Source organism: Triticum aestivum, chromosome 7A (genome assembly GCF_018294505.1).
Source record: "Triticum aestivum cultivar Chinese Spring chromosome 7A, IWGSC CS RefSeq v2.1, whole genome shotgun sequence".
Lineage (NCBI taxonomy): Eukaryota > Viridiplantae > Streptophyta > Magnoliopsida > Poales > Poaceae > Triticum > Triticum aestivum.
The window spans coordinates 522,736,436-522,742,315 of NC_057812.1; the positions used below are offsets into that span (position 1 = coordinate 522,736,436).

The 5,880-nt window shown below is 47.3% G+C and overlaps 1 pseudogene; it reads right to left on the reverse strand.

Moving 5' to 3' along the window:
• Nucleotides 1-384: 384 nt before the first annotated feature.
• LOC123154273 (berberine bridge enzyme-like Cyn d 4) lies at nucleotides 385-1,924 on the reverse strand (annotated as a pseudogene).
• Nucleotides 1,925-5,880: the final 3,956 nt, after the last annotated feature.

The window sequence follows — 5,880 nt, forward strand, 5'->3', positions numbered from 1 at the left end:
ATGCCTACTTTTTTTCATACACCATGGACATTTTTTTATATCATATATAATTTTATACACATTTTTTTTCATATATATGTTTTGATGTCTACTTTTTTCCATACACGTTGTGTGTTCGTATACATTCGGATTTTTTCTTTACTCCTTAAATATTTTTCAAATTCATGATTAGCTTTTATTAAAAATTATGTAAAGTGATTATTATAATATAGTATATGTTTAGAATATTTTTAAATATAAACAAAAGTATAAAAGGAAAGCAAAAAAGGAAAAAAAAAGGGTGAAAACCTCCAGCTCGCTGGGCCGGCCGATTGTTCCCCGATTCAGGCGGGACCGTTCGGTCTCGCACTAAGCGACACATAGTCGCGGCCGGCATATTCATCGTCACTTCGTTGCCGGTAGCGGTGGGATGCTCTGCTCGTTCCTGAAGTAGTCGTCAGGATCCACCTTGCTCTTCGCCGTCGCCAGCCTCTGGAAGTTACCCTTGTAGTACTTCTCGCCCCAAACCTTACCGGCCTCGTAGCTGGTGACGTTCCCCACAACCACATTCTGGCCCAGGTCAAGGTCCCTGTAGTTCGCGTACGCCTCCCTGGGGTTCTTGCTCACGTACGGCCCCATGAAGGCGTACAAATCCTTGAGCCACCTCGTCTGCGCCGATCCGTCCGTGGCGGCCGACCAGAAATTCATGTACTGGATGTTGTACAGCACGCCGCCACGGTGCGGGAACGGCGTCGCCGACTCCGGTGGGCTGCCGATCTTCCCGCCGTAAGGGTCCATGATCATCAGCCCGGCGTCCGGCTTGCCGAGCCAGGCGAAGATCTTCACCCACACGTCCTTGGGGATGGCCTGACGGACGTAGACGTGGCCTTGCTGAAGGACTTGGTGGCGGTGGTCCGGTTCAGGATGTCCTCCACGGTGGCGGCGCTGCCCAGGTAGATGTACGGCACGGACTGGATCCACGTCATCTCCTTGCAGTGCGTCCGGTTGAGCCCGAGCTCCGGGAAGCGGCTGCGCATCAGCGGCAGCAGCGTGTCGGGCGTCCCCAGGTACATGGACTCGAAGTTGGCTGCCTGTTTCTGCGCGACCACCCTGATGAAAAGATCTTCGGGGAGAGCTGGGGCGACCTCTTGCCATCTGGTGAGGATGTCCACGGCGCCCTCGTCGACGGACTTTGTGACGCTGTCGGCGGGACGGGCACGAGTTTCACCTGCCACGAGAGCACGATGCCGAAGCTCTCGCCGCCGCCGCCGCGGATGGCCCAGAACACGTCCGCCCCCATGGCCTGCTTGTCCAGGATCCGCCCATTGGCGTCGACAAGCGTGGCGTCCAGGACGTTGTCGATGGCGACGCCGTACTTGCGCAGCAGCATGCCGAACCCGCCGCCGCTGAAATGGCCGCCCACGCCGATCGTCGGGCACAGGCCGGCCGGGAAAGCCAGCTGCGAGCTCGCCTTCGAGACGGCGTAGTACAGCCCCCCGAGCGTCGCGCCGGAGTCCACCCACGCGGTGGCCGCCTTCTGGTCGACGCGCACGGAGCGGAGGTTGGCCAGGTCGACCACGGCGAACACCTCGGGGCGCGCGGACCGGTACGAGAGGCCCTCGTAGTCGTGCCCGCCGCTGCGCACGCGGATGCGCACGTCGTTCCGACGGCCGCAGACGACGGCGGCCTGGACGTGGGAGGCGTTGGTCGGCGTGACGATGCAGAGCAGCCTCACCGTGCCAGGGGTCGAGAACTTGGGGTTCCGGATGGAGGACACCAGGACCGAGGTGAACGAAGGCGAGCTCTGCGTGTACAACAGCTGCCTGGGTATGGCCGCCGAGAGGCATTGGATGAAGCCGTCGGAGGAAGCTAGGGAAGGGACGGATGCATAGCAGGAGAGGAGGCTGAAGAGGAGCGCTAGAGCTAAGCTCCCAGACAAGGCCATGGCTTGTTCCCTGCACTGATCTTTTTGGAAAGAATGGAGCGTAGATGAAACTAATTGGCTCCTTTGGTCTTGGGGTTGCATACATATATATGGGATGTATGCCACCAGGCACCATTACAGGGAATTATTGATTGATTCGGGTGGAGGTGGATATGTCCAGATTCATACCCTTGCTATACATGGAAGGTAAATCAGACGGTATCAATTACAACTACATATTCTACGTAGTAGTAACACTTTTCCCTTGTCGCAGATGATGCGGTGCACACTGCTGTTGCAATGCCTGCATGGTATCGCGCTCTACACATACCCTACTTTGACTAGTTGGACTTCACCGTCCATCTCCAGCTAGCAACTCTGCAAATCACAGTAGGAGTAGTGGACTAGTCGGTCTAAATAGATGGCTGGGGACTAGTTTTGAGCGCTGTGGGACCTAGTTTTGACTCTGACCAATAGGAATAGGGGATACTTGAGCAATCAGATCGTTCGGTTTCCGGAGTCGTCTCATTATGCAAGCTGCGGATTCCGTTAGAAACATATTGAGTACGACCAAACATGCTGATTTTTTTTCACATTTCCTTTTATTTTTTTATTTTTCCTTTCTTTCTTTTTTATTTATTTGTTTTAAATTCATCAACCTTTTTAACCCTGTCATCTTTTAACTTCAATTATTGTGCAAATATTTATTGCGGGTCCTTTTTGTCGTGCGGGACCCGTGTCGCGCAGTCTGTCTGGTGTCTACTTGTCGACCTGTTCGCACATGTGTATTTTGTTGGATCATTTTCACGGCGCGATCTGGGGTTGACTTGACGACCCCGTTTTCGGATTGGTTTTGCTACTTCTCATCTAGATGAGAGTTGACAATGTCTAATCTAACTCGTATACGGTTAGATACACGCGCTTTTCAATCGTGCTCGTTATTCGCAAAAATAGGTTATCCTTGTTGTCGTTGTGTCATGTTTTTTGTTTCCCCCGACATGACTTTTTGTAGTGGGTCATTTTTATGTTTGTGGATCGGGTTTATTTTGTGGCCTATAGCTTTCTTGTGGAAGGCTTATGTCTTTTCATTCCCTGTTTTTATTTTTGGTTCGACTGTATAGCTAGAGGACTGTGTCACTAGATTTTTTCTTTTCGGATTTGCTAAATCTTAGTGATGACTTGTCTAAGTTTATAACCATCCAATTTATTTTCTTTAATGCTCGCACAAACTCAATCATGCCCGCTCGTGTCAGCTTATTATTTTTGGTCATGCGTCCTTTTGTCCCGTTTGTTTTGTGTTGGCCAGTTCTTGTGTTTCTTTTTCACATGGGGCCATATATGTTGTTGTTTGGGGGCGCCGCCCTTTTCTTTTTGTCTGTTTTCACTATGCGCTTTTTCTGGCCTGGTGGAGAATTTGTAGAGTCTACCCCAGACGAGAGCATTTTACATAAAACGGGAGCCGATGCAGTTTTTCCTTTTTTGGCTAGATGTAGGATAGAAATGCATAGAATTCATATCAATGGGGAGAAATCTCTGAGTGCCTTATTGTTCCTACAAGCAGGAGTTTGTATGTAGTGTGTTTTCATGTTCAAGAGAAGAATACTCAGGTCTACAAGGTAGGTCTAATTTTTTATTTTTATCTGATTAATGCGTAACGTGTTTTTTGGTAGACCCAGAGTTTTTTTGATCTACTATTTTTTTGCCAGAACTACATGATAGTGTCACAACAAATGTTTTCTTTAGATTACTGGGGTTGTTTGGAGTTCTTAGAGATAGAGTTTCTTTGCTTCTGTTTTTGAAGCTCACTTATTTTTGGAGCTCAATCCATGTGACCAATTACATGCTAATTTTTCTGCAGAACATGTCTTGTGGACTTTTGCGGGAACTTCTACCACGATGTGAAACCTGATAAGTTCAACATCCACGTGTGGGATGAGTTTTATTCTTCAGTTTCGTCCTCATCTCTTCTAAGTCGAGCACCCAACCACTCCCCACTTGTAACTGGGCATGTAGTATTGTGTAGTTATCCCAGTTGCGAGTCCACCTGAACTCGCATTGAGCTTGTGGTTTGTTTCATTCGAGTTGCAAGCCCATCCTTGACACACAATTGAGTTTGTGGTTTGTTTTTTCGTCCGAGTTGCAAATCCACCCTCAACTCGCAATATTATAGTTTTGCGTAGTTGTCCTAGTTGCAAGTGAACCTTTGACTCTTCATTGGGGCTTTTTTTCATAGGTTGTAGTTGCACCACGAGGCCCGACCCAATGGCGTGTCAGTTATCGACACACAATTGCGTGTCAATTATTGCAAATCAACACTCGACTCGCAACTGGGGCTTTTTCGTAGGTTTATAGTTGCCCTAATACTCCCTTCGTTTTTATTTACTCTGCATGTTACATTTGACCGAAGTCAAACTTCATAAAGTTTGACCAAGTTTATAAAAAACAATACAAACATTTACCATAACAAATGTATATGATGTGAAAATACATTCAATAATGAATCTAATGGTGTTGATTTGTTTTTGTATATGTTAATATTTTTTATAAACTTTGTCAAAGTTTGCAAAGCTTGACTTTGACCAAATCTAATACGCTGCCTAAATAAAAACAGGGAGTATAATTGCAAGCCAAGCCTCGAGTCGCAACCCGAGGGGGCTTTTTTGTAGGTTTTTAGTTGCCTGAGTTGCAAGTCAAGCCTCAAGTCGTAATCCAGGGGCTTTTTTTATAGGTTTGTATTTGTAGTTGCAAGTCAAGCCTCGACTCATAACTGTGGCTTTTTTCATAGGTTGTAGTTGCGCCCGGGGCTCCAACCCAGTTGCATGTCAACTATCAACACACAACTGGGCTTTTTCATAGTTTGTAGGTGCATCAGTTACAAGTCAACCCTCAGACACGCAACCAAGACTATTTTTGTAGTTTAATTGTGAGGTTGCAACTACAATCCTCGACACACAACTGAGGCTCTCTCCGTGGTTGTAGCTGCCCCAATTACAAGTCAAGCCCCGACTCGCACCATGAGCAGGGAAGGGTGGAGGAGTAAAATGCATGAATTGTCCCTGAAGTCGCTGGCAAGGTCCAAGATGGTCCTTAAACTCCGAAAGTGCTCCAATACAGTCCCTAAACTCGTGAATACGGCATCAATACGGTCCTTGAACTCGTGCAACCAGTCCTGGGCTATGTATAAACATACGGCTCGCGTATGCCGCCTCGTCATGTCCGCCACGTCACCATAGAGGGCCCGTGGTCAGAAAAAGTTAGTCATCTCCCTGGTCAAAATCCCCGAACACAGCCTGAATCCTTAACTTCCCAAATCGCTCTCCGCCAGATCACACTTTAGACAGTTCAGTCGACGGGGACCACGATGGCGGCAGCCTCGGCGCCTCTCCCCTCCCGTCGCCGGTGGCATCCCAGTCGCTCCTCTCCCTCCTGTTTCAGCCGTGGCATCCCAGTCGCGCCTCCCCTTCCCGTTGCCGCCGATGGCTCCAGACGCAGCTTGTTTGAGCGACTTTTGGATGTTTAGTAATCTCAACTATGCACTAGTATTATGTTAATGAAGTGAACTATCCTTGTGTTCTAATGGAAGTGAACTGTTCTTTGTTCCAATGTTTGTGAACTATCCTTTGTTCTAATGGAAGTGAGATCAACGTGTATCTGCATTTGACTGAATATATGAAGTGAGACCAAAAATTATCACTGAATATATTTGCATTTTGACAGATTATGCATGTGTAGTGAGACAAACAAATGAGACCAAGAAATATGACTGAATGTATGATTGAAAATGTGCATGTACAGTTTGACCAACAAATATTCCACTGATTTCTGACATATATGTATACATATATTCCAATGTGCCTGTTCAGTGCTAGAGCATAACTGAATTTTGACAAAACACATATATGAAGTGAACTTTAGCATTGAATTCTGGCTAGCACAGCAGTAATTTTATGCAATGTATGAATTGAACACACATAGAT